The sequence below is a fragment of the Schistocerca nitens genome, chromosome 2, assembly GCF_023898315.1.
Source record: "Schistocerca nitens isolate TAMUIC-IGC-003100 chromosome 2, iqSchNite1.1, whole genome shotgun sequence".
NCBI lineage: Eukaryota > Metazoa > Arthropoda > Insecta > Orthoptera > Acrididae > Schistocerca > Schistocerca nitens.
The window spans coordinates 42,721,034-42,741,812 of record NC_064615.1 but is presented as its reverse complement, the minus strand read 5'-3'; the positions used below and the strand labels follow the sequence as shown (position 1 = coordinate 42,741,812).

At 51.8% G+C, this 20,779-nt stretch overlaps 61 non-coding genes across 61 annotated transcripts; 43 read left to right on the top strand and 18 right to left on the bottom strand.

Annotated features, from left to right (window-relative positions):
- Window positions 1–101: 101 nt before the first annotated feature.
- On the bottom strand, window positions 102–173 carry Trnap-agg (transfer RNA proline (anticodon AGG)). Its single transcript has one exon. It is a non-coding gene; the product is annotated as a tRNA-Pro (tRNA).
- A 384-nt stretch (window positions 174–557) lies between these two features.
- Window positions 558–630, top strand: Trnav-cac (transfer RNA valine (anticodon CAC)). The gene has a single exon. It is a non-coding gene; the product is annotated as a tRNA-Val (tRNA).
- Window positions 631–788: 158 nt separating this feature from the next.
- Window positions 789–861, top strand: Trnav-aac (transfer RNA valine (anticodon AAC)). Its single transcript has one exon. It is a non-coding gene; the product is annotated as a tRNA-Val (tRNA).
- Window positions 862–1,055: 194 nt separating this feature from the next.
- Trnap-agg (transfer RNA proline (anticodon AGG)) lies at window positions 1,056–1,127 on the bottom strand. The gene has a single exon. It is a non-coding gene; the product is annotated as a tRNA-Pro (tRNA).
- Window positions 1,128–1,511: 384 nt separating this feature from the next.
- Trnav-cac (transfer RNA valine (anticodon CAC)) lies at window positions 1,512–1,584 on the top strand. Its single transcript has one exon. It is a non-coding gene; the product is annotated as a tRNA-Val (tRNA).
- A 158-nt stretch (window positions 1,585–1,742) lies between these two features.
- Trnav-aac (transfer RNA valine (anticodon AAC)) lies at window positions 1,743–1,815 on the top strand. The gene has a single exon. It is a non-coding gene; the product is annotated as a tRNA-Val (tRNA).
- A 650-nt stretch (window positions 1,816–2,465) lies between these two features.
- Trnav-cac (transfer RNA valine (anticodon CAC)) lies at window positions 2,466–2,538 on the top strand. The gene has a single exon. It is a non-coding gene; the product is annotated as a tRNA-Val (tRNA).
- Window positions 2,539–2,696: 158 nt separating this feature from the next.
- On the top strand, window positions 2,697–2,769 carry Trnav-aac (transfer RNA valine (anticodon AAC)). Its single transcript has one exon. It is a non-coding gene; the product is annotated as a tRNA-Val (tRNA).
- Window positions 2,770–2,963: 194 nt separating this feature from the next.
- On the bottom strand, window positions 2,964–3,035 carry Trnap-agg (transfer RNA proline (anticodon AGG)). The gene has a single exon. It is a non-coding gene; the product is annotated as a tRNA-Pro (tRNA).
- A 384-nt stretch (window positions 3,036–3,419) lies between these two features.
- On the top strand, window positions 3,420–3,492 carry Trnav-cac (transfer RNA valine (anticodon CAC)). The gene has a single exon. It is a non-coding gene; the product is annotated as a tRNA-Val (tRNA).
- A 158-nt stretch (window positions 3,493–3,650) lies between these two features.
- On the top strand, window positions 3,651–3,723 carry Trnav-aac (transfer RNA valine (anticodon AAC)). Its single transcript has one exon. It is a non-coding gene; the product is annotated as a tRNA-Val (tRNA).
- Window positions 3,724–3,916: 193 nt separating this feature from the next.
- Trnap-agg (transfer RNA proline (anticodon AGG)) lies at window positions 3,917–3,988 on the bottom strand. The gene has a single exon. It is a non-coding gene; the product is annotated as a tRNA-Pro (tRNA).
- A 384-nt stretch (window positions 3,989–4,372) lies between these two features.
- On the top strand, window positions 4,373–4,445 carry Trnav-cac (transfer RNA valine (anticodon CAC)). The gene has a single exon. It is a non-coding gene; the product is annotated as a tRNA-Val (tRNA).
- A 158-nt stretch (window positions 4,446–4,603) lies between these two features.
- Window positions 4,604–4,676, top strand: Trnav-aac (transfer RNA valine (anticodon AAC)). Its single transcript has one exon. It is a non-coding gene; the product is annotated as a tRNA-Val (tRNA).
- A 194-nt stretch (window positions 4,677–4,870) lies between these two features.
- On the bottom strand, window positions 4,871–4,942 carry Trnap-agg (transfer RNA proline (anticodon AGG)). Its single transcript has one exon. It is a non-coding gene; the product is annotated as a tRNA-Pro (tRNA).
- Window positions 4,943–5,326: 384 nt separating this feature from the next.
- Window positions 5,327–5,399, top strand: Trnav-cac (transfer RNA valine (anticodon CAC)). Its single transcript has one exon. It is a non-coding gene; the product is annotated as a tRNA-Val (tRNA).
- Window positions 5,400–5,557: 158 nt separating this feature from the next.
- Window positions 5,558–5,630, top strand: Trnav-aac (transfer RNA valine (anticodon AAC)). The gene has a single exon. It is a non-coding gene; the product is annotated as a tRNA-Val (tRNA).
- A 194-nt stretch (window positions 5,631–5,824) lies between these two features.
- Trnap-agg (transfer RNA proline (anticodon AGG)) lies at window positions 5,825–5,896 on the bottom strand. The gene has a single exon. It is a non-coding gene; the product is annotated as a tRNA-Pro (tRNA).
- A 384-nt stretch (window positions 5,897–6,280) lies between these two features.
- Trnav-cac (transfer RNA valine (anticodon CAC)) lies at window positions 6,281–6,353 on the top strand. Its single transcript has one exon. It is a non-coding gene; the product is annotated as a tRNA-Val (tRNA).
- Window positions 6,354–6,511: 158 nt separating this feature from the next.
- Window positions 6,512–6,584, top strand: Trnav-aac (transfer RNA valine (anticodon AAC)). Its single transcript has one exon. It is a non-coding gene; the product is annotated as a tRNA-Val (tRNA).
- A 193-nt stretch (window positions 6,585–6,777) lies between these two features.
- Trnap-agg (transfer RNA proline (anticodon AGG)) lies at window positions 6,778–6,849 on the bottom strand. Its single transcript has one exon. It is a non-coding gene; the product is annotated as a tRNA-Pro (tRNA).
- Window positions 6,850–7,233: 384 nt separating this feature from the next.
- Trnav-cac (transfer RNA valine (anticodon CAC)) lies at window positions 7,234–7,306 on the top strand. The gene has a single exon. It is a non-coding gene; the product is annotated as a tRNA-Val (tRNA).
- Window positions 7,307–7,464: 158 nt separating this feature from the next.
- Trnav-aac (transfer RNA valine (anticodon AAC)) lies at window positions 7,465–7,537 on the top strand. Its single transcript has one exon. It is a non-coding gene; the product is annotated as a tRNA-Val (tRNA).
- Window positions 7,538–7,731: 194 nt separating this feature from the next.
- On the bottom strand, window positions 7,732–7,803 carry Trnap-agg (transfer RNA proline (anticodon AGG)). Its single transcript has one exon. It is a non-coding gene; the product is annotated as a tRNA-Pro (tRNA).
- Window positions 7,804–8,187: 384 nt separating this feature from the next.
- Trnav-cac (transfer RNA valine (anticodon CAC)) lies at window positions 8,188–8,260 on the top strand. Its single transcript has one exon. It is a non-coding gene; the product is annotated as a tRNA-Val (tRNA).
- A 158-nt stretch (window positions 8,261–8,418) lies between these two features.
- Window positions 8,419–8,491, top strand: Trnav-aac (transfer RNA valine (anticodon AAC)). The gene has a single exon. It is a non-coding gene; the product is annotated as a tRNA-Val (tRNA).
- A 194-nt stretch (window positions 8,492–8,685) lies between these two features.
- Trnap-agg (transfer RNA proline (anticodon AGG)) lies at window positions 8,686–8,757 on the bottom strand. The gene has a single exon. It is a non-coding gene; the product is annotated as a tRNA-Pro (tRNA).
- Window positions 8,758–9,141: 384 nt separating this feature from the next.
- Trnav-cac (transfer RNA valine (anticodon CAC)) lies at window positions 9,142–9,214 on the top strand. Its single transcript has one exon. It is a non-coding gene; the product is annotated as a tRNA-Val (tRNA).
- A 158-nt stretch (window positions 9,215–9,372) lies between these two features.
- Window positions 9,373–9,445, top strand: Trnav-aac (transfer RNA valine (anticodon AAC)). The gene has a single exon. It is a non-coding gene; the product is annotated as a tRNA-Val (tRNA).
- A 194-nt stretch (window positions 9,446–9,639) lies between these two features.
- Trnap-agg (transfer RNA proline (anticodon AGG)) lies at window positions 9,640–9,711 on the bottom strand. Its single transcript has one exon. It is a non-coding gene; the product is annotated as a tRNA-Pro (tRNA).
- A 384-nt stretch (window positions 9,712–10,095) lies between these two features.
- Trnav-cac (transfer RNA valine (anticodon CAC)) lies at window positions 10,096–10,168 on the top strand. Its single transcript has one exon. It is a non-coding gene; the product is annotated as a tRNA-Val (tRNA).
- Window positions 10,169–10,326: 158 nt separating this feature from the next.
- On the top strand, window positions 10,327–10,399 carry Trnav-aac (transfer RNA valine (anticodon AAC)). The gene has a single exon. It is a non-coding gene; the product is annotated as a tRNA-Val (tRNA).
- A 194-nt stretch (window positions 10,400–10,593) lies between these two features.
- On the bottom strand, window positions 10,594–10,665 carry Trnap-agg (transfer RNA proline (anticodon AGG)). The gene has a single exon. It is a non-coding gene; the product is annotated as a tRNA-Pro (tRNA).
- Window positions 10,666–11,049: 384 nt separating this feature from the next.
- Window positions 11,050–11,122, top strand: Trnav-cac (transfer RNA valine (anticodon CAC)). Its single transcript has one exon. It is a non-coding gene; the product is annotated as a tRNA-Val (tRNA).
- A 158-nt stretch (window positions 11,123–11,280) lies between these two features.
- Trnav-aac (transfer RNA valine (anticodon AAC)) lies at window positions 11,281–11,353 on the top strand. Its single transcript has one exon. It is a non-coding gene; the product is annotated as a tRNA-Val (tRNA).
- Window positions 11,354–12,003: 650 nt separating this feature from the next.
- On the top strand, window positions 12,004–12,076 carry Trnav-cac (transfer RNA valine (anticodon CAC)). Its single transcript has one exon. It is a non-coding gene; the product is annotated as a tRNA-Val (tRNA).
- A 158-nt stretch (window positions 12,077–12,234) lies between these two features.
- On the top strand, window positions 12,235–12,307 carry Trnav-aac (transfer RNA valine (anticodon AAC)). The gene has a single exon. It is a non-coding gene; the product is annotated as a tRNA-Val (tRNA).
- A 194-nt stretch (window positions 12,308–12,501) lies between these two features.
- On the bottom strand, window positions 12,502–12,573 carry Trnap-agg (transfer RNA proline (anticodon AGG)). The gene has a single exon. It is a non-coding gene; the product is annotated as a tRNA-Pro (tRNA).
- Window positions 12,574–12,957: 384 nt separating this feature from the next.
- Window positions 12,958–13,030, top strand: Trnav-cac (transfer RNA valine (anticodon CAC)). Its single transcript has one exon. It is a non-coding gene; the product is annotated as a tRNA-Val (tRNA).
- A 158-nt stretch (window positions 13,031–13,188) lies between these two features.
- Trnav-aac (transfer RNA valine (anticodon AAC)) lies at window positions 13,189–13,261 on the top strand. Its single transcript has one exon. It is a non-coding gene; the product is annotated as a tRNA-Val (tRNA).
- Window positions 13,262–13,455: 194 nt separating this feature from the next.
- Window positions 13,456–13,527, bottom strand: Trnap-agg (transfer RNA proline (anticodon AGG)). Its single transcript has one exon. It is a non-coding gene; the product is annotated as a tRNA-Pro (tRNA).
- A 384-nt stretch (window positions 13,528–13,911) lies between these two features.
- Trnav-cac (transfer RNA valine (anticodon CAC)) lies at window positions 13,912–13,984 on the top strand. The gene has a single exon. It is a non-coding gene; the product is annotated as a tRNA-Val (tRNA).
- A 158-nt stretch (window positions 13,985–14,142) lies between these two features.
- Window positions 14,143–14,215, top strand: Trnav-aac (transfer RNA valine (anticodon AAC)). The gene has a single exon. It is a non-coding gene; the product is annotated as a tRNA-Val (tRNA).
- Window positions 14,216–14,408: 193 nt separating this feature from the next.
- Trnap-agg (transfer RNA proline (anticodon AGG)) lies at window positions 14,409–14,480 on the bottom strand. Its single transcript has one exon. It is a non-coding gene; the product is annotated as a tRNA-Pro (tRNA).
- Window positions 14,481–14,864: 384 nt separating this feature from the next.
- Trnav-cac (transfer RNA valine (anticodon CAC)) lies at window positions 14,865–14,937 on the top strand. Its single transcript has one exon. It is a non-coding gene; the product is annotated as a tRNA-Val (tRNA).
- Window positions 14,938–15,095: 158 nt separating this feature from the next.
- Window positions 15,096–15,168, top strand: Trnav-aac (transfer RNA valine (anticodon AAC)). Its single transcript has one exon. It is a non-coding gene; the product is annotated as a tRNA-Val (tRNA).
- Window positions 15,169–15,362: 194 nt separating this feature from the next.
- On the bottom strand, window positions 15,363–15,434 carry Trnap-agg (transfer RNA proline (anticodon AGG)). The gene has a single exon. It is a non-coding gene; the product is annotated as a tRNA-Pro (tRNA).
- A 384-nt stretch (window positions 15,435–15,818) lies between these two features.
- Trnav-cac (transfer RNA valine (anticodon CAC)) lies at window positions 15,819–15,891 on the top strand. Its single transcript has one exon. It is a non-coding gene; the product is annotated as a tRNA-Val (tRNA).
- A 158-nt stretch (window positions 15,892–16,049) lies between these two features.
- Window positions 16,050–16,122, top strand: Trnav-aac (transfer RNA valine (anticodon AAC)). Its single transcript has one exon. It is a non-coding gene; the product is annotated as a tRNA-Val (tRNA).
- Window positions 16,123–16,316: 194 nt separating this feature from the next.
- Window positions 16,317–16,388, bottom strand: Trnap-agg (transfer RNA proline (anticodon AGG)). The gene has a single exon. It is a non-coding gene; the product is annotated as a tRNA-Pro (tRNA).
- A 384-nt stretch (window positions 16,389–16,772) lies between these two features.
- Trnav-cac (transfer RNA valine (anticodon CAC)) lies at window positions 16,773–16,845 on the top strand. Its single transcript has one exon. It is a non-coding gene; the product is annotated as a tRNA-Val (tRNA).
- A 158-nt stretch (window positions 16,846–17,003) lies between these two features.
- On the top strand, window positions 17,004–17,076 carry Trnav-aac (transfer RNA valine (anticodon AAC)). Its single transcript has one exon. It is a non-coding gene; the product is annotated as a tRNA-Val (tRNA).
- A 194-nt stretch (window positions 17,077–17,270) lies between these two features.
- Trnap-agg (transfer RNA proline (anticodon AGG)) lies at window positions 17,271–17,342 on the bottom strand. The gene has a single exon. It is a non-coding gene; the product is annotated as a tRNA-Pro (tRNA).
- Window positions 17,343–17,726: 384 nt separating this feature from the next.
- On the top strand, window positions 17,727–17,799 carry Trnav-cac (transfer RNA valine (anticodon CAC)). Its single transcript has one exon. It is a non-coding gene; the product is annotated as a tRNA-Val (tRNA).
- Window positions 17,800–17,957: 158 nt separating this feature from the next.
- Window positions 17,958–18,029, top strand: Trnav-aac (transfer RNA valine (anticodon AAC)). Its single transcript has one exon. It is a non-coding gene; the product is annotated as a tRNA-Val (tRNA).
- A 650-nt stretch (window positions 18,030–18,679) lies between these two features.
- Trnav-cac (transfer RNA valine (anticodon CAC)) lies at window positions 18,680–18,752 on the top strand. Its single transcript has one exon. It is a non-coding gene; the product is annotated as a tRNA-Val (tRNA).
- Window positions 18,753–18,910: 158 nt separating this feature from the next.
- Window positions 18,911–18,983, top strand: Trnav-aac (transfer RNA valine (anticodon AAC)). The gene has a single exon. It is a non-coding gene; the product is annotated as a tRNA-Val (tRNA).
- A 194-nt stretch (window positions 18,984–19,177) lies between these two features.
- Window positions 19,178–19,249, bottom strand: Trnap-agg (transfer RNA proline (anticodon AGG)). Its single transcript has one exon. It is a non-coding gene; the product is annotated as a tRNA-Pro (tRNA).
- A 384-nt stretch (window positions 19,250–19,633) lies between these two features.
- Window positions 19,634–19,706, top strand: Trnav-cac (transfer RNA valine (anticodon CAC)). The gene has a single exon. It is a non-coding gene; the product is annotated as a tRNA-Val (tRNA).
- A 158-nt stretch (window positions 19,707–19,864) lies between these two features.
- On the top strand, window positions 19,865–19,937 carry Trnav-aac (transfer RNA valine (anticodon AAC)). The gene has a single exon. It is a non-coding gene; the product is annotated as a tRNA-Val (tRNA).
- A 650-nt stretch (window positions 19,938–20,587) lies between these two features.
- Window positions 20,588–20,660, top strand: Trnav-cac (transfer RNA valine (anticodon CAC)). The gene has a single exon. It is a non-coding gene; the product is annotated as a tRNA-Val (tRNA).
- Window positions 20,661–20,779: the final 119 nt, after the last annotated feature.

Here is a 20,779-nt window from a genome sequence, read left to right as displayed (position 1 = left end):
TGTCAATTGCTCACATCAAATAAGAAATTCATTTGATATTGACGGCGAGCTTTTTGCGATCACTCAGCCACTGACGCGCGATCAGTTTGCACAAAACGCTAGGGCTCGTCCGGGATTTGAACCCGGGACCTCCTGCACCCTAAGCAGGAATCATACCCCTAGACCAACGAGCCCTGTGACACAGCGAATGCCAATTATTCCAGTCCCTCGATTTCGTCCAGTTTGCCCTGGAAGTCTCGTGTAGGCTGGCGGGATGGGGGCGGCGCGAATTCCCGGGCTATTGGCATCTACATGTAGAGCTGCCGCTGGGCGCGCACTTCCTGCTGCTAAGGAGGTGATTGTTTTTGCTGATGTGACTTGCAATAACGACTGCGCGAAACGCCGCTATCTCGTTCGGGATGCTACGGCAGACACTCTCTATTGCACCCCGAAGTCTTCTTGAGCCCTCGGCTGTGATGGGTTTCAGGCTGTCAAGAGAACTATGGTGTGTGCATGCGCGCACGAGAGAAAGGTTGAAGCGTTTTCGAGTATACAATGATGGACGCGTCGTGTCCGTCGTTTCCGTAGTGTAGCGGTTATCACGTCTGCTTCACACGCAGAAGGTCCCCGGTTCGATCCCGGGCGGGAACAGTATTTTCCTGCCTATGTCGTATTGTCCTCCAATGAGCCACGTCGTGTGTGGATCTGCTGCATGTCCCTTCGTTTTGCAAGTACCACATTTATTGAATTTTTTAGTTACGATGGCAACATCACTACAAGTTGTCTGTGAAGTAAGGCGCACACAAGCAGTTTCCGTGGTGTAGCGGTTATCACGTCTGCCTAACACGCAGAAGGTCCCCGGTTCGATCCCGGGCGGAAACACTTTTTCATCACTTTAAGCAAGACTTACTAACATGCATCTGCTACCATCTGTACCCGAAACCTTCGTAATCGCCTTCACGCGTCGGACCAGAGTGTCAATTGCTCACATCAAATAAGAAATTCATTTGATATTGACGGCGAGCTTTTTGCGATCACTCAGCCACTGACGCGCGATCAGTTTGCACAAAACGCTAGGGCTCGTCCGGGATTTGAACCCGGAACCTCCTGCACCCTAAGCAGGAATCATACCCCTAGACCAACGAGCCCTGTGACGCAGCGAATGCCAATTATTCCAGTCCCTCGATTTCGTCCAGTTTGCCCTGGAAGTCTCGTGTAGGCTGGCGGGATGGGGGCGGCGCGAATTCCCGGGCTATTGGCATCTACATGTAGAGCTGCCGCTGGGCGCGCACTTCCTGCTGCTAAGGAGGTGATTGTTTTTGCTGATGTGACTTGCAATAACGACTGCGCGAAACGCCGCTATCTCGTTCGGGATGCTACGGCAGACACTCTCTATTGCACCCCGAAGTCTTCTTGAGCCCTCGGCTGTGATGGGTTTCAGGCTGTCAAGAGAACTATGGTGTGTGCATGCGCGCACGAGAGAAAGGTTGAAGCGTTTTCGAGTATACAATGATGGACGCGTCGTGTCCGTCGTTTCCGTAGTGTAGCGGTTATCACGTCTGCTTCACACGCAGAAGGTCCCCGGTTCGATCCCGGGCGGGAACAGTATTTTCCTGCCTATGTCGTATTGTCCTCCAATGAGCCACGTCGTGTGTGGATCTGCTGCATGTCCCTTCGTTTTGCAAGTACCACATTTATTGAATTTTTTAGTTACGATGGCAACATCACTACAAGTTGTCTGTGAAGTAAGGTGCACACAAGCAGTTTCCGTGGTGTAGCGGTTATCACGTCTGCCTAACACGCAGAAGGTCCCCGGTTCGATCCCGGGCGGAAACACTTTTTCATCACTTTAAGCAAGACTTATTAACATGCATCTGCTACCATCTGTACCCGAAACCTTCGTAATCGCCTTCACGCGTCGGACCAGAGTGTCAATTGCTCACATCAAATAAGAAATTCATTTGATATTGACGGCGAGCTTTTTGCGATCACTCAGCCACTGACGCGCGATCAGTTTGCACAAAACGCTAGGGCTCGTCCGGGATTTGAACCCGGAACCTCCTGCACCCTAAACAGGAATCATACACCTAGACCAACGAGCCCTGTGACACAGCGAATGCCAATTATTCCAGTCCCTCGATTTCGTCCAGTTTGCCCTGGAAGTCTCGTGTAGGCTGGCGGGATGGGGGCGGCGCGAATTCCCGGGCTATTGGCATCTACATGTAGAGCTGCCGCTGGGCGCGCACTTCCTGCTGCTAAGGAGGTGATTGTTTTTGCTGATGTGACTTGCAATAACGACTGCGCGAAACGCCGCTATCTCGTTCGGGATGCTACGGCAGACACTCTCTATTGCACCCCGAAGTCTTCTTGAGCCCTCGGCTGTGATGTGTTTCAGGCTGTCAAGAGAACTATGGTGTGTGCATGCGCGCACGAGAGAAAGGTTGAAGCGTTTTCGAGTATACAATGATGGACGCGTCGTGTCCGTCGTTTCCGTAGTGTAGCGGTTATCACGTCTGCTTCACACGCAGAAGGTCCCCGGTTCGATCCCGGGCGGGAACAGTATTTTCCTGCCTATGTCGTATTGTCCTCCAATGAGCCACGTCGTGTGTGGATCTGCTGCATGTCCCTTCGTTTTGCAAGTACCACATTTATTGAATTTTTTAGTTACGATGGCAACATCACTACAAGTTGTCTGTGAAGTAAGGTGCACACAAGCAGTTTCCGTGGTGTAGCGGTTATCACGTCTGCCTAACACGCAGAAGGTCCCCGGTTCGATCCCGGGCGGAAACACTTTTTCATCACTTTAAGCAAGACTTACTAACATGCATCTGCTACCATCTGTACCCGAAACCTTCGTAATCGCCTTCACGCGTCGGACCAGAGTGTCAATTGCTCACATCAAATAAGAAATTCATTTGATATTGACGGCGAGCTTTTTGCGATCACTCAGCCACTGACGCGCGATCAGTTTGCACAAAACGCTAGGGCTCGTCCGGGATTTGAACCCGGGACCTCCTGCACCCTAAGCAGGAATCATACCCCTAGACCAACGAGCCCTGTGACACAGCGAATGCCAATTATTCCAGTCCCTCGATTTCGTCCAGTTTGCCCTGGAAGTCTCGTGTAGGCTGGCGGGATGGGGGCGGCGCGAATTCCCGGGCTATTGGCATCTACATGTAGAGCTGCCGCTGGGCGCGCACTTCCTGCTGCTAAGGAGGTGATTGTTTTTGCTGATGTGACTTGCAATAACGACTGCGCGAAACGCCGCTATCTCGTTCGGGATGCTACGGCAGACACTCTCTATTGCACCCCGAAGTCTTCTTGAGCCCTCGGCTGTGATGGGTTTCAGGCTGTCAAGAGAACTATGGTGTGTGCATGCGCGCACGAGAGAAAGGTTGAAGCGTTTTCGAGTATACAATGATGGACGCGTCGTGTCCGTCGTTTCCGTAGTGTAGCGGTTATCACGTCTGCTTCACACGCAGAAGGTCCCCGGTTCGATCCCGGGCGGGAACAGTATTTTCCTGCCTATGTCGTATTGTCCTCCAATGAGCCACGTCGTGTGTGGATCTGCTGCATGTCCCTTCGTTTTGCAAGTACCACATTTATTGAATTTTTTAGTTACGATGGCAACATCACTACAAGTTGTCTGTGAAGTAAGGTGCACACAAGCAGTTTCCGTGGTGTAGCGGTTATCACGTCTGCCTAACACGCAGAAGGTCCCCGGTTCGATCCCGGGCGGAAACACATTTCATCACTTTAAGCAAGACTTACTAACATGCATCTGCTACTATCTGTACCCGAAACCTTCGTAATCGCCTTCACGCGTCGGACCAGAGTGTCAATTGCTCACATCAAATAAGAAATTCATTTGATATTGACGGCGAGCTTTTTGCGATCACTCAGCCACTGACGCGCGATCAGTTTGCACAAAACGCTAGGGCTCGTCCGGGATTTGAACCCGCGACCTCCTGCACCCTAAGCAGGAATCATACCCCTATACCAACGAGCCCTGTGACACAGCGAATGCCAATTATTCCAGTCCCTCGATTTCGTCCAGTTTGCCCTGGAAGTCTCGTGTAGGCTGGCGGGATGGGGGCGGCGCGAATTCCCGGGCTATTGGCATCTACATGTAGAGCTGCCGCTGGGCGCGCACTTCCTGCTGCTAAGGAGGTGATTGTTTTTGCTGATGTGACTTGCAATAACGACTGCGCGAAACGCCGCTATCTCGTTCGGGATGCTACGGCAGACACTCTCTATTGCACCCCGAAGTCTTCTTGAGCCCTCGGCTGTGATGGGTTTCAGGCTGTCAAGAGAACTATGGTGTGTGCATGCGCGCACGAGAGAAAGGTTGAAGCGTTTTCGAGTATACAATGATGGACGCGTCGTGTCCGTCGTTTCCGTGGTGTAGCGGTTATCACGTCTGCTTCACACGCAGAAGGTCCCCGGTTCGATCCCGGGCGGGAACAGTATTTTCCTGCCTATGTCGTATTGTCCTCCAATGAGCCACGTCGTGTGTGGATCTGCTGCATGTCCCTTCGTTTTGCAAGTACCACATTTATTGAATTTTTTAGTTACGATGGCAACATCACTACAAGTTGTCTGTGAAGTAAGGTGCACACAAGCAGTTTCCGTGGTGTAGCGGTTATCACGTCTGCCTAACACGCAGAAGGTCCCCGGTTCGATCCCGGGCGGAAACACTTTTTCATCACTTTAAGCAAGACTTACTAACATGCATCTGCTACCATCTGTACCCGAAACCTTCGTAATCGCCTTCACGCGTCGGACCAGAGTGTCAATTGCTCACATCAAATAAGAAATTCATTTGATATTGACGGCGAGCTTTTTGCGATCACTCAGCCACTGACGCGCGATCAGTTTGCACAAAACGCTAGGGCTCGTCCGGGATTTGAACCCGGGACCTCCTGCACCCTAAGCAGGAATCATACCCCTAGACCAACGAGCCCTGTGACACAGCGAATGCCAATTATTCCAGTCCCTCGATTTCGTCCAGTTTGCCCTGGAAGTCTCGTGTAGGCTGGCGGGATGGGGGCGGCGCGAATTCCCGGGCTATTGGCATCTACATGTAGAGCTGCCGCTGGGCGCGCACTTCCTGCTGCTAAGGAGGTGATTGTTTTTGCTGATGTGACTTGCAATAACGACTGCGCGAAACGCCGCTATCTCGTTCGGGATGCTACGGCAGACACTCTCTATTGCACCCCGAAGTCTTCTTGAGCCCTCGGCTGTGATGGGTTTCAGGCTGTCAAGAGAACTATGGTGTGTGCATGCGCGCACGAGAGAAAGGTTGAAGCGTTTTCGAGTATACAATGATGGACGCGTCGTGTCCGTCGTTTCCGTGGTGTAGCGGTTATCACGTCTGCTTCACACGCAGAAGGTCCCCGGTTCGATCCCGGGCGGGAACAGTATTTTCCTGCCTATGTCGTATTGTCCTCCAATGAGCCACGTCGTGTGTGGATCTGCTGCATGTCCCTTCGTTTTGCAAGTACCACATTTATTGAATTTTTTAGTTACGATGGCAACATCACTACAAGTTGTCTGTGAAGTAAGGTGCACACAAGCAGTTTCCGTGGTGTAGCGGTTATCACGTCTGCCTAACACGCAGAAGGTCCCCGGTTCGATCCCGGGCGGAAACACTTTTTCATCACTTTAAGCAAGACTTACTAACATGCATCTGCTACCATCTGTACCCGAAACCTTCGTAATCGCCTTCACGCGTCGGACCAGAGTGTCAATTGCTCACATCAAATAAGAAATTCATTTGATATTGACGGCGAGCTTTTTGCGATCACTCAGCCACTGACGCGCGATCAGTTTGCACAAAACGCTAGGGCTCGTCCGGGATTTGAACCCGGGACCTCCTGCACCCTAAGCAGGAATCATACCCCTAGACCAACGAGCCCTGTGACACAGCGAATGCCAATTATTCCAGTCCCTCGATTTCGTCCAGTTTGCCCTGGAAGTCTCGTGTAGGCTGGCGGGATGGGGGCGGCGCGAATTCCCGGGCTATTGGCATCTACATGTAGAGCTGCCGCTGGGCGCGCACTTCCTGCTGCTAAGGAGGTGATTGTTTTTGCTGATGTGACTTGCAATAACGACTGCGCGAAACGCCGCTATCTCGTTCGGGATGCTACGGCAGACACTCTCTATTGCACCCCGAAGTCTTCTTGAGCCCTCGGCTGTGATGGGTTTCAGGCTGTCAAGAGAACTATGGTGTGTGCATGCGCGCACGAGAGAAAGGTTGAAGCGTTTTCGAGTATACAATGATGGACGCGTCGTGTCCGTCGTTTCCGTAGTGTAGCGGTTATCACGTCTGCTTCACACGCAGAAGGTCCCCGGTTCGATCCCGGGCGGGAACAGTATTTTCCTGCCTATGTCGTATTGTCCTCCAATGAGCCACGTCGTGTGTGGATCTGCTGCATGTCCCTTCGTTTTGCAAGTACCACATTTATTGAATTTTTTAGTTACGATGGCAACATCACTACAAGTTGTCTGTGAAGTAAGGTGCACACAAGCAGTTTCCGTGGTGTAGCGGTTATCACGTCTGCCTAACACGCAGAAGGTCCCCGGTTCGATCCCGGGCGGAAACACATTTCATCACTTTAAGCAAGACTTACTAACATGCATCTGCTACTATCTGTACCCGAAACCTTCGTAATCGCCTTCACGCGTCGGACCAGAGTGTCAATTGCTCACATCAAATAAGAAATTCATTTGATATTGACGGCGAGCTTTTTGCGATCACTCAGCCACTGACGCGCGATCAGTTTGCACAAAACGCTAGGGCTCGTCCGGGATTTGAACCCGCGACCTCCTGCACCCTAAGCAGGAATCATACCCCTATACCAACGAGCCCTGTGACACAGCGAATGCCAATTATTCCAGTCCCTCGATTTCGTCCAGTTTGCCCTGGAAGTCTCGTGTAGGCTGGCGGGATGGGGGCGGCGCGAATTCCCGGGCTATTGGCATCTACATGTAGAGCTGCCGCTGGGCGCGCACTTCCTGCTGCTAAGGAGGTGATTGTTTTTGCTGATGTGACTTGCAATAACGACTGCGCGAAACGCCGCTATCTCGTTCGGGATGCTACGGCAGACACTCTCTATTGCACCCCGAAGTCTTCTTGAGCCCTCGGCTGTGATGGGTTTCAGGCTGTCAAGAGAACTATGGTGTGTGCATGCGCGCACGAGAGAAAGGTTGAAGCGTTTTCGAGTATACAATGATGGACGCGTCGTGTCCGTCGTTTCGGTGGTGTAGCGGTTATCACGTCTGCTTCACACGCAGAAGGTCCCCGGTTCGATCCCGGGCGGGAACAGTATTTTCCTGCCTATGTCGTATTGTCCTCCAATGAGCCACGTCGTGTGTGGATCTGCTGCATGTCCCTTCGTTTTGCAAGTACCACATTTATTGAATTTTTTAGTTACGATGGCAACATCACTACAAGTTGTCTGTGAAGTAAGGTGCACACAAGCAGTTTCCGTGGTGTAGCGGTTATCACGTCTGCCTAACACGCAGAAGGTCCCCGGTTCGATCCCGGGCGGAAACACTTTTTCATCACTTTAAGCAAGACTTACTAACATGCATCTGCTACCATCTGTACCCGAAACCTTCGTAATCGCCTTCACGCGTCGGACCAGAGTGTCAATTGCTCACATCAAATAAGAAATTCATTTGATATTGACGGCGAGCTTTTTGCGATCACTCAGCCACTGACGCGCGATCAGTTTGCACAAAACGCTAGGGCTCGTCCGGGATTTGAACCCGGGACCTCCTGCACCCTAAGCAGGAATCATACCCCTAGACCAACGAGCCCTGTGACACAGCGAATGCCAATTATTCCAGTCCCTCGATTTCGTCCAGTTTGCCCTGGAAGTCTCGTGTAGGCTGGCGGGATGGGGGCGGCGCGAATTCCCGGGCTATTGGCATCTACATGTAGAGCTGCCGCTGGGCGCGCACTTCCTGCTGCTAAGGAGGTGATTGTTTTTGCTGATGTGACTTGCAATAACGACTGCGCGAAACGCCGCTATCTCGTTCGGGATGCTACGGCAGACACTCTCTATTGCACCCCGAAGTCTTCTTGAGCCCTCGGCTGTGATGGGTTTCAGGCTGTCAAGAGAACTATGGTGTGTGCATGCGCGCACGAGAGAAAGGTTGAAGCGTTTTCGAGTATACAATGATGGACGCGTCGTGTCCGTCGTTTCCGTGGTGTAGCGGTTATCACGTCTGCTTCACACGCAGAAGGTCCCCGGTTCGATCCCGGGCGGGAACAGTATTTTCCTGCCTATGTCGTATTGTCCTCCAATGAGCCACGTCGTGTGTGGATCTGCTGCATGTCCCTTCGTTTTGCAAGTACCACATTTATTGAATTTTTTAGTTACGATGGCAACATCACTACAAGTTGTCTGTGAAGTAAGGTGCACACAAGCAGTTTCCGTGGTGTAGCGGTTATCACGTCTGCCTAACACGCAGAAGGTCCCCGGTTCGATCCCGGGCGGAAACACTTTTTCATCACTTTAAGCAAGACTTACTAACATGCATCTGCTACCATCTGTACCCGAAACCTTCGTAATCGCCTTCACGCGTCGGACCAGAGTGTCAATTGCTCACATCAAATAAGAAATTCATTTGATATTGACGGCGAGCTTTTTGCGATCACTCAGCCACTGACGCGCGATCAGTTTGCACAAAACGCTAGGGCTCGTCCGGGATTTGAACCCGGGACCTCCTGCACCCTAAGCAGGAATCATACCCCTAGACCAACGAGCCCTGTGACACAGCGAATGCCAATTATTCCAGTCCCTCGATTTCGTCCAGTTTGCCCTGGAAGTCTCGTGTAGGCTGGCGGGATGGGGGCGGCGCGAATTCCCGGGCTATTGGCATCTACATGTAGAGCTGCCGCTGGGCGCGCACTTCCTGCTGCTAAGGAGGTGATTGTTTTTGCTGATGTGACTTGCAATAACGACTGCGCGAAACGCCGCTATCTCGTTCGGGATGCTACGGCAGACACTCTCTATTGCACCCCGAAGTCTTCTTGAGCCCTCGGCTGTGATGGGTTTCAGGCTGTCAAGAGAACTATGGTGTGTGCATGCGCGCACGAGAGAAAGGTTGAAGCGTTTTCGAGTATACAATGATGGACGCGTCGTGTCCGTCGTTTCCGTAGTGTAGCGGTTATCACGTCTGCTTCACACGCAGAAGGTCCCCGGTTCGATCCCGGGCGGGAACAGTATTTTCCTGCCTATGTCGTATTGTCCTCCAATGAGCCACGTCGTGTGTGGATCTGCTGCATGTCCCTTCGTTTTGCAAGTACCACATTTATTGAATTTTTTAGTTACGATGGCAACATCACTACAAGTTGTCTGTGAAGTAAGGCGCACACAAGCAGTTTCCGTGGTGTAGCGGTTATCACGTCTGCCTAACACGCAGAAGGTCCCCGGTTCGATCCCGGGCGGAAACACTTTTTCATCACTTTAAGCAAGACTTACTAACATGCATCTGCTACCATCTGTACCCGAAACCTTCGTAATCGCCTTCACGCGTCGGACCAGAGTGTCAATTGCTCACATCAAATAAGAAATTCATTTGATATTGACGGCGAGCTTTTTGCGATCACTCAGCCACTGACGCGCGATCAGTTTGCACAAAACGCTAGGGCTCGTCCGGGATTTGAACCCGGGACCTCCTGCACCCTAAGCAGGAATCATACCCCTAGACCAACGAGCCCTGTGACACAGCGAATGCCAATTATTCCAGTCCCTCGATTTCGTCCAGTTTGCCCTGGAAGTCTCGTGTAGGCTGGCGGGATGGGGGCGGCGCGAATTCCCGGGCTATTGGCATCTACATGTAGAGCTGCCGCTGGGCGCGCACTTCCTGCTGCTAAGGAGGTGATTGTTTTTGCTGATGTGACTTGCAATAACGACTGCGCGAAACGCCGCTATCTCGTTCGGGATGCTACGGCAGACACTCTCTATTGCACCCCGAAGTCTTCTTGAGCCCTCGGCTGTGATGGGTTTCAGGCTGTCAAGAGAACTATGGTGTGTGCATGCGCGCACGAGAGAAAGGTTGAAGCGTTTTCGAGTATACAATGATGGACGCGTCGTGTCCGTCGTTTCCGTAGTGTAGCGGTTATCACGTCTGCTTCACACGCAGAAGGTCCCCGGTTCGATCCCGGGCGGGAACAGTATTTTCCTGCCTATGTCGTATTGTCCTCCAATGAGCCACGTCGTGTGTGGATCTGCTGCATGTCCCTTCGTTTTGCAAGTACCACATTTATTGAATTTTTTAGTTACGATGGCAACATCACTACAAGTTGTCTGTGAAGTAAGGCGCACACAAGCAGTTTCCGTGGTGTAGCGGTTATCACGTCTGCCTAACACGCAGAAGGTCCCCGGTTCGATCCCGGGCGGAAACACTTTTTCATCACTTTAAGCAAGACTTACTAACATGCATCTGCTACCATCTGTACCCGAAACCTTCGTAATCGCCTTCACGCGTCGGACCAGAGTGTCAATTGCTCACATCAAATAAGAAATTCATTTGATATTGACGGCGAGCTTTTTGCGATCACTCAGCCACTGACGCGCGATCAGTTTGCACAAAACGCTAGGGCTCGTCCGGGATTTGAACCCGGAACCTCCTGCACCCTAAGCAGGAATCATACCCCTAGACCAACGAGCCCTGTGACGCAGCGAATGCCAATTATTCCAGTCCCTCGATTTCGTCCAGTTTGCCCTGGAAGTCTCGTGTAGGCTGGCGGGATGGGGGCGGCGCGAATTCCCGGGCTATTGGCATCTACATGTAGAGCTGCCGCTGGGCGCGCACTTCCTGCTGCTAAGGAGGTGATTGTTTTTGCTGATGTGACTTGCAATAACGACTGCGCGAAACGCCGCTATCTCGTTCGGGATGCTACGGCAGACACTCTCTATTGCACCCCGAAGTCTTCTTGAGCCCTCGGCTGTGATGGGTTTCAGGCTGTCAAGAGAACTATGGTGTGTGCATGCGCGCACGAGAGAAAGGTTGAAGCGTTTTCGAGTATACAATGATGGACGCGTCGTGTCCGTCGTTTCCGTAGTGTAGCGGTTATCACGTCTGCTTCACACGCAGAAGGTCCCCGGTTCGATCCCGGGCGGGAACAGTATTTTCCTGCCTATGTCGTATTGTCCTCCAATGAGCCACGTCGTGTGTGGATCTGCTGCATGTCCCTTCGTTTTGCAAGTACCACATTTATTGAATTTTTTAGTTACGATGGCAACATCACTACAAGTTGTCTGTGAAGTAAGGTGCACACAAGCAGTTTCCGTGGTGTAGCGGTTATCACGTCTGCCTAACACGCAGAAGGTCCCCGGTTCGATCCCGGGCGGAAACACTTTTTCATCACTTTAAGCAAGACTTACTAACATGCATCTGCTACCATCTGTACCCGAAACCTTCGTAATCGCCTTCACGCGTCGGACCAGAGTGTCAATTGCTCACATCAAATAAGAAATTCATTTGATCTTGACGGCGAGCTTTTTGCGATCACTCAGCCACTGACGCGCGATCAGTTTGCACAAAACGCTAGGGCTCGTCCGGGATTTGAACCCGGAACCTCCTGCACCCTAAACAGGAATCATACACCTAGACCAACGAGCCCTGTGACACAGCGAATGCCAATTATTCCAGTCCCTCGATTTCGTCCAGTTTGCCCTGGAAGTCTCGTGTAGGCTGGCGGGATGGGGGCGGCGCGAATTCCCGGGCTATTGGCATCTACATGTAGAGCTGCCGCTGGGCGCGCACTTCCTGCTGCTAAGGAGGTGATTGTTTTTGCTGATGTGACTTGCAATAACGACTGCGCGAAACGCCGCTATCTCGTTCGGGATGCTACGGCAGACACTCTCTATTGCACCCCGAAGTCTTCTTGAGCCCTCGGCTGTGATGTGTTTCAGGCTGTCAAGAGAACTATGGTGTGTGCATGCGCGCACGAGAGAAAGGTTGAAGCGTTTTCGAGTATACAATGATGGACGCGTCGTGTCCGTCGTTTCCGTAGTGTAGCGGTTATCACGTCTGCTTCACACGCAGAAGGTCCCCGGTTCGATCCCGGGCGGGAACAGTATTTTCCTGCCTATGTCGTATTGTCCTCCAATGAGCCACGTCGTGTGTGGATCTGCTGCATGTCCCTTCGTTTTGCAAGTACCACATTTATTGAATTTTTTAGTTACGATGGCAACATCACTACAAGTTGTCTGTGAAGTAAGGTGCACACAAGCAGTTTCCGTGGTGTAGCGGTTATCACGTCTGCCTAACACGCAGAAGGTCCCCGGTTCGATCCCGGGCGGAAACACTTTTTCATCACTTTAAGCAAGACTTACTAACATGCATCTGCTACCATCTGTACCCGAAACCTTCGTAATCGCCTTCACGCGTCGGACCAGAGTGTCAATTGCTCACATCAAATAAGAAATTCATTTGATATTGACGGCGAGCTTTTTGCGATCACTCAGCCACTGACGCGCGATCAGTTTGCACAAAACGCTAGGGCTCGTCCGGGATTTGAACCCGGGACCTCCTGCACCCTAAGCAGGAATCATACCCCTAGACCAACGAGCCCTGTGACACAGCGAATGCCAATTATTCCAGTCCCTCGATTTCGTCCAGTTTGCCCTGGAAGTCTCGTGTAGGCTGGCGGGATGGGGGCGGCGCGAATTCCCGGGCTATTGGCATCTACATGTAGAGCTGCCGCTGGGCGCGCACTTCCTGCTGCTAAGGAGGTGATTGTTTTTGCTGATGTGACTTGCAATAACGACTGCGCGAAACGCCGCTATCTCGTTCGGGATGCTACGGCAGACACTCTCTATTGCACCCCGAAGTCTTCTTGAGCCCTCGGCTGTGATGTGTTTCAGGCTGTCAAGAGAACTATGGTGTGTGCATGCGCGCACGAGAGAAAGGTTGAAGCGTTTTCGAGTATACAATGATGGACGCGTCGTGTCCGTCGTTTCCGTAGTGTAGCGGTTATCACGTCTGCTTCACACGCAGAAGGTCCCCGGTTCGATCCCGGGCGGGAACAGTATTTTCCTGCCTATGTCGTATTGTCCTCCAATGAGCCACGTCGTGTGTGGATCTGCTGCATGTCCCTTCGTTTTGCAAGTACCACATTTATTGAATTTTTTAGTTACGATGGCAACATCACTACAAGTTGTCTGTGAAGTAAGGTGCACACAAGCAGTTTCCGTGGTGTAGCGGTTATCACGTCTGCCTAACACGCAGAAGGTCCCCGGTTCGATCCCGGGCGGAAACACTTTTTCATCACTTTAAGCAAGACTTACTAACATGCATCTGCTACCATCTGTACCCGAAACCTTCGTAATCGCCTTCACGCGTCGGACCAGAGTGTCAATTGCTCACATCAAATAAGAAATTCATTTGATATTGACGGCGAGCTTTTTGCGATCACTCAGCCACTGACGCGCGATCAGTTTGCACAAAACGCTAGGGCTCGTCCGGGATTTGAACCCGGGACCTCCTGCACCCTAAGCAGGAATCATACCCCTAGACCAACGAGCCCTGTGACACAGCGAATGCCAATTATTCCAGTCCCTCGATTTCGTCCAGTTTGCCCTGGAAGTCTCGTGTAGGCTGGCGGGATGGGGGCGGCGCGAATTCCCGGGCTATTGGCATCTACATGTAGAGCTGCCGCTGGGCGCGCACTTCCTGCTGCTAAGGAGGTGATTGTTTTTGCTGATGTGACTTGCAATAACGACTGCGCGAAACGCCGCTATCTCGTTCGGGATGCTACGGCAGACACTCTCTATTGCACCCCGAAGTCTTCTTGAGCCCTCGGCTGTGATGGGTTTCAGGCTGTCAAGAGAACTATGGTGTGTGCATGCGCGCACGAGAGAAAGGTTGAAGCGTTTTCGAGTATACAATGATGGACGCGTCGTGTCCGTCGTTTCCGTAGTGTAGCGGTTATCACGTCTGCTTCACACGCAGAAGGTCCCCGGTTCGATCCCGGGCGGGAACAGTATTTTCCTGCCTATGTCGTATTGTCCTCCAATGAGCCACGTCGTGTGTGGATCTGCTGCATGTCCCTTCGTTTTGCAAGTACCACATTTATTGAATTTTTTAGTTACGATGGCAACATCACTACAAGTTGTCTGTGAAGTAAGGTGCACACAAGCAGTTTCCGTGGTGTAGCGGTTATCACGTCTGCCTAACACGCAGAAGGTCCCCGGTTCGATCCCGGGCGGAAACACATTTCATCACTTTAAGCAAGACTTACTAACATGCATCTGCTACTATCTGTACCCGAAACCTTCGTAATCGCCTTCACGCGTCGGACCAGAGTGTCAATTGCTCACATCAAATAAGAAATTCATTTGATATTGACGGCGAGCTTTTTGCGATCACTCAGCCACTGACGCGCGATCAGTTTGCACAAAACGCTAGGGCTCGTCCGGGATTTGAACCCGCGACCTCCTGCACCCTAAGCAGGAATCATACCCCTATACCAACGAGCCCTGTGACACAGCGAATGCCAATTATTCCAGTCCCTCGATTTCGTCCAGTTTGCCCTGGAAGTCTCGTGTAGGCTGGCGGGATGGGGGCGGCGCGAATTCCCGGGCTATTGGCATCTACATGTAGAGCTGCCGCTGGGCGCGCACTTCCTGCTGCTAAGGAGGTGATTGTTTTTGCTGATGTGACTTGCAATAACGACTGCGCGAAACGCCGCTATCTCGTTCGGGATGCTACGGCAGACACTCTCTATTGCACCCCGAAGTCTTCTTGAGCCCTCGGCTGTGATGGGTTTCAGGCTGTCAAGAGAACTATGGTGTGTGCATGCGCGCACGAGAGAAAGGTTGAAGCGTTTTCGAGTATACAATGATGGACGCGTCGTGTCCGTCGTTTCCGTGGTGTAGCGGTTATCACGTCTGCTTCACACGCAGAAGGTCCCCGGTTCGATCCCGGGCGGGAACAGTATTTTCCTGCCTATGTCGTATTGTCCTCCAATGAGCCACGTCGTGTGTGGATCTGCTGCATGTCCCTTCGTTTTGCAAGTACCACATTTATTGAATTTTTTAGTTACGATGGCAACATCACTACAAGTTGTCTGTGAAGTAAGGTGCACACAAGCAGTTTCCGTGGTGTAGCGGTTATCACGTCTGCCTAACACGCAGAAGGTCCCCGGTTCGATCCCGGGCGGAAACACTTTTTCATCACTTTAAGCAAGACTTACTAACATGCATCTGCTACCATCTGTACCCGAAACCTTCGTAATCGCCTTCACGCGTCGGACCAGAGTGTCAATTGCTCACATCAAATAAGAAATTCATTTGATATTGACGGCGAGCTTTTTGCGATCACTCAGCCACTGACGCGCGATCAGTTTGCACAAAACGCTAGGGCTCGTCCGGGATTTGAACCCGGGACCTCCTGCACCCTAAGCAGGAATCATACCCCTAGACCAACGAGCCCTGTGACACAGCGAATGCCAATTATTCCAGTCCCTCGATTTCGTCCAGTTTGCCCTGGAAGTCTCGTGTAGGCTGGCGGGATGGGGGCGGCGCGAATTCCCGGGCTATTGGCATCTACATGTAGAGCTGCCGCTGGGCGCGCACTTCCTGCTGCTAAGGAGGTGATTGTTTTTGCTGATGTGACTTGCAATAACGACTGCGCGAAACGCCGCTATCTCGTTCGGGATGCTACGGCAGACACTCTCTATTGCACCCCGAAGTCTTCTTGAGCCCTCGGCTGTGATGGGTTTCAGGCTGTCAAGAGAACTATGGTGTGTGCATGCGCGCACGAGAGAAAGGTTGAAGCGTTTTCGAGTATACAATGATGGACGCGTCGTGTCCGTCGTTTCCGTGGTGTAGCGGTTATCACGTCTGCTTCACACGCAGAAGGTCCCCGGTTCGATCCCGGGCGGGAACAGTATTTTCCTGCCTATGTCGTATTGTCCTCCAATGAGCCACGTCGTGTGTGGATCTGCTGCATGTCCCTTCGTTTTGCAAGTACCACATTTATTGAATTTTTTAGTTACGATGGCAACATCACTACAAGTTGTCTGTGAAGTAAGGTGCACACAAGCAGTTTCCGTGGTGTAGCGGTTATCACGTCTGCCTAACACGCAGAAGGTCCCCGGTTCGATCCCGGGCGGAAACACTTTTTCATCACTTTAAGCAAGACTTACTAACATGCATCTGCTACCATCTGTACCCGAAACCTTCGTAATCGCCTTCACGCGTCGGACCAGAGTGTCAATTGCTCACATCAAATAAGAAATTCATTTGATATTGACGGCGAGCTTTTTGCGATCACTCAGCCACTGACGCGCGATCAGTTTGCACAAAACGCTAGGGCTCGTCCGGGATTTGAACCCGGGACCTCCTGCACCCTAAGCAGGAATCATACCCCTAGACCAACGAGCCCTGTGACACAGCGAATGCCAATTATTCCAGTCCCTCGATTTCGTCCAGTTTGCCCTGGAAGTCTCGTGTAGGCTGGCGGGATGGGGGCGGCGCGAATTCCCGGGCTATTGGCATCTACATGTAGAGCTGCCGCTGGGCGCGCACTTCCTGCTGCTAAGGAGGTGATTGTTTTTGCTGATGTGACTTGCAATAACGACTGCGCGAAACGCCGCTATCTCGTTCGGGATGCTACGGCAGACACTCTCTATTGCACCCCGAAGTCTTCTTGAGCCCTCGGCTGTGATGGGTTTCAGGCTGTCAAGAGAACTATGGTGTGTGCATGCGCGCACGAGAGAAAGGTTGAAGCGTTTTCGAGTATACAATGATGGACGCGTCGTGTCCGTCGTTTCCGTAGTGTAGCGGTTATCACGTCTGCTTCACACGCAGAAGGTCCCCGGTTCGATCCCGGGCGGGAACAGTATTTTCCTGCCTATGTCGTATTGTCCTCCAATGAGCCACGTCGTGTGTGGATCTGCTGCATGTCCCTTCGTTTTGCAAGTACCACATTTATTGAATTTTTTAGTTACGATGGCAACATCACTACAAGTTGTCTGTGAAGTAAGGCGCACACAAGCAGTTTCCGTGGTGTAGCGGTTATCACGTCTGCCTAACACGCAGAAGGTCCCCGGTTCGATCCCGGGCGGAAACACTTTTTCATCACTTTAAGCAAGACTTACTAACATGCATCTGCTACCATCTGTACCCGAAACCTTCGTAATCGCCTTCACGCGTCGGACCAGAGTGTCAATTGCTCACATCAAATAAGAAATTCATTTGATATTGACGGCGAGCTTTTTGCGATCACTCAGCCACTGACGCGCGATCAGTTTGCACAAAACGCTAGGGCTCGTCCGGGATTTGAACCCGGAACCTCCTGCACCCTAAGCAGGAATCATACCCCTAGACCAACGAGCCCTGTGACGCAGCGAATGCCAATTATTCCAGTCCCTCGATTTCGTCCAGTTTGCCCTGGAAGTCTCGTGTAGGCTGGCGGGATGGGGGCGGCGCGAATTCCCGGGCTATTGGCATCTACATGTAGAGCTGCCGCTGGGCGCGCACTTCCTGCTGCTAAGGAGGTGATTGTTTTTGCTGATGTGACTTGCAATAACGACTGCGCGAAACGCCGCTATCTCGTTCGGGATGCTACGGCAGACACTCTCTATTGCACCCCGAAGTCTTCTTGAGCCCTCGGCTGTGATGGGTTTCAGGCTGTCAAGAGAACTATGGTGTGTGCATGCGCGCACGAGAGAAAGGTTGAAGCGTTTTCGAGTATACAATGATGGACGCGTCGTGTCCGTCGTTTCCGTAGTGTAGCGGTTATCACGTCTGCTTCACACGCAGAAGGTCCCCGGTTCGATCCCGGGCGGGAACAGTATTTTCCTGCCTATGTCGTATTGTCCTCCAATGAGCCACGTCGTGTGTGGATCTGCTGCATGTCCCTTCGTTTTGCAAGTACCACATTTATTGAATTTTTTAGTTACGATGGCAACATCACTACAAGTTGTCTGTGAAGTAAGGTGCACACAAGCAGTTTCCGTGGTGTAGCGGTTATCACGTCTTCTAACACGCAGAAGGTCCCCGGTTCGATCCCGGGCGGAAACACTTTTTCATCACTTTAAGCAAGACTTACTAACATGCATCTGCTACCATCTGTACCCGAAACCTTCGTAATCGCCTTCACGCGTCGGACCAGAGTGTCAATTGCTCACATCAAATAAGAAATTCATTTGATATTGACGGCGAGCTTTTTGCGATCACTCAGCCACTGACGCGCGATCAGTTTGCACAAAACGCTAGGGCTCGTCCGGGATTTGAACCCGGAACCTCCTGCACCCTAAACAGGAATCATACACCTAGACCAACGAGCCCTGTGACACAGCGAATGCCAATTATTCCAGTCCCTCGATTTCGTCCAGTTTGCCCTGGAAGTCTCGTGTAGGCTGGCGGGATGGGGGCGGCGCGAATTCCCGGGCTATTGGCATCTACATGTAGAGCTGCCGCTGGGCGCGCACTTCCTGCTGCTAAGGAGGTGATTGATTTTGCTGATGTGACTTGCAATAACGACTGCGCGAAACGCCGCTATCTCGTTCGGGATGCTACGGCAGACACTCTCTATTGCACCCCGAAGTCTTCTTGAGCCCTCGGCTGTGATGTGTTTCAGGCTGTCAAGAGAACTATGGTGTGTGCATGCGCGCACGAGAGAAAGGTTGAAGCGTTTTCGAGTATACAATGATGGACGCGTCGTGTCCGTCGTTTCCGTAGTGTAGCGGTTATCACGTCTGCTTCACACGCAGAAGGTCCCCGGTTCGATCCCGGGCGGGAACAGTATTTTCCTGCCTATGTCGTATTGTCCTCCAATGAGCCACGTCGTGTGTGGATCTGCTGCATGTCCCTTCGTTTTGCAAGTACCACATTTATTGAATTTTTTAGTTACGATGGCAACATCACTACAAGTTGTCTGTGAAGTAAGGTGCACACAAGCAGTTTCCGTGGTGTAGCGGTTATCACGTCTGCCTAACACGCAGAAGGTCCCCGGTTCGATCCCGGGCGGAAACACTTTTTCATCACTTTAAGCAAGACTTACTAACATGCATCTGCTACCATCTGTACCCGAAACCTTCGTAATCGCCTTCACGCGTCGGACCAGAGTGTCAATTGCTCACATCAAATAAGAAATTCATTTGATATTGACGGCGAGCTTTTTGCGATCACTCAGCCACTGACGCGCGATCAGTTTGCACAAAACGCTAGGGCTCGTCCGGGATTTGAACCCGGGACCTCCTGCACCCTAAGCAGGAATCATACCCCTAGACCAACGAGCCCTGTGACACAGCGAATGCCAATTATTCCAGTCCCTCGATTTCGTCCAGTTTGCCCTGGAAGTCTCGTGTAGGCTGGCGGGATGGGGGCGGCGCGAATTCCCGGGCTATTGGCATCTACATGTAGAGCTGCCGCTGGGCGCGCACTTCCTGCTGCTAAGGAGGTGATTGTTTTTGCTGATGTGACTTGCAATAACGACTGCGCGAAACGCCGCTATCTCGTTCGGGATGCTACGGCAGACACTCTCTATTGCACCCCGAAGTCTTCTTGAGCCCTCGGCTGTGATGGGTTTCAGGCTGTCAAGAGAACTATGGTGTGTGCATGCGCGCACGAGAGAAAGGTTGAAGCGTTTTCGAGTATACAATGATGGACGCGTCGTGTCCGTCGTTTCCGTGGTGTAGCGGTTATCACGTCTGCTTCACACGCAGAAGGTCCCCGGTTCGATCCCGGGCGGGAACAGTATTTTCCTGCCTATGTCGTATTGTCCTCCAATGAGCCACGTCGTGTGTGGATCTGCTGCATGTCCCTTCGTTTTGCAAGTACCACATTTATTGAATTTTTTAGTTACGATGGCAACATCACTACAAGTTGTCTGTGAAGTAAGGTGCACACAAGCAGTTTCCGTGGTGTAGCGGTTATCACGTCTGCCTAACACGCAGAAGGTCCCCGGTTCGATCCCGGGCGGAAACACTTTTTCATCACTTTAAGCAAGACTTACTAACATGCATCTGCTACCATCTGTACCCGAAACCTTCGTAATCGCCTTCACGCGTCGGACCAGAGTGTCAATTGCTCACATCAAATAAGAAATTCATTTGATATTGACGGCGAGCTTTTTGCGATCACTCAGCCACTGACGCGCGATCAGTTTGCACAAAACGCTAGGGCTCGTCCGGGATTTGAACCCGGAACCTCCTGCACCCTAAACAGGAATCATACACCTAGACCAACGAGCCCTGTGACACAGCGAATGCCAATTATTCCAGTCCCTCGATTTCGTCCAGTTTGCCCTGGAAGTCTCGTGTAGGCTGGCGGGATGGGGGCGGCGCGAATTCCCGGGCTATTGGCATCTACATGTAGAGCTGCCGCTGGGCGCGCACTTCCTGCTGCTAAGGAGGTGATTGTTTTTGCTGATGTGACTTGCAATAACGACTGCGCGAAACGCCGCTATCTCGTTCGGGATGCTACGGCAGACACTCTCTATTGCACCCCGAAGTCTTCTTGAGCCCTCGGCTGTGATGTGTTTCAGGCTGTCAAGAGAACTATGGTGTGTGCATGCGCGCACGAGAGAAAGGTTGAAGCGTTTTCGAGTATACAATGATGGACGCGTCGTGTCCGTCGTTTCCGTAGTGTAGCGGTTATCACGTCTGCTTCACACGCAGAAGGTCCCCGGTTCGATCCCGGGCGGGAACAGTATTTTCCTGCCTATGTCGTATTGTCCTCCAATGAGCCACGTCGTGTGTGGATCTGCTGCATGTCCCTTCGTTTTGCAAGTACCACATTTATTGAATTTTTTAGTTACGATGGCAACA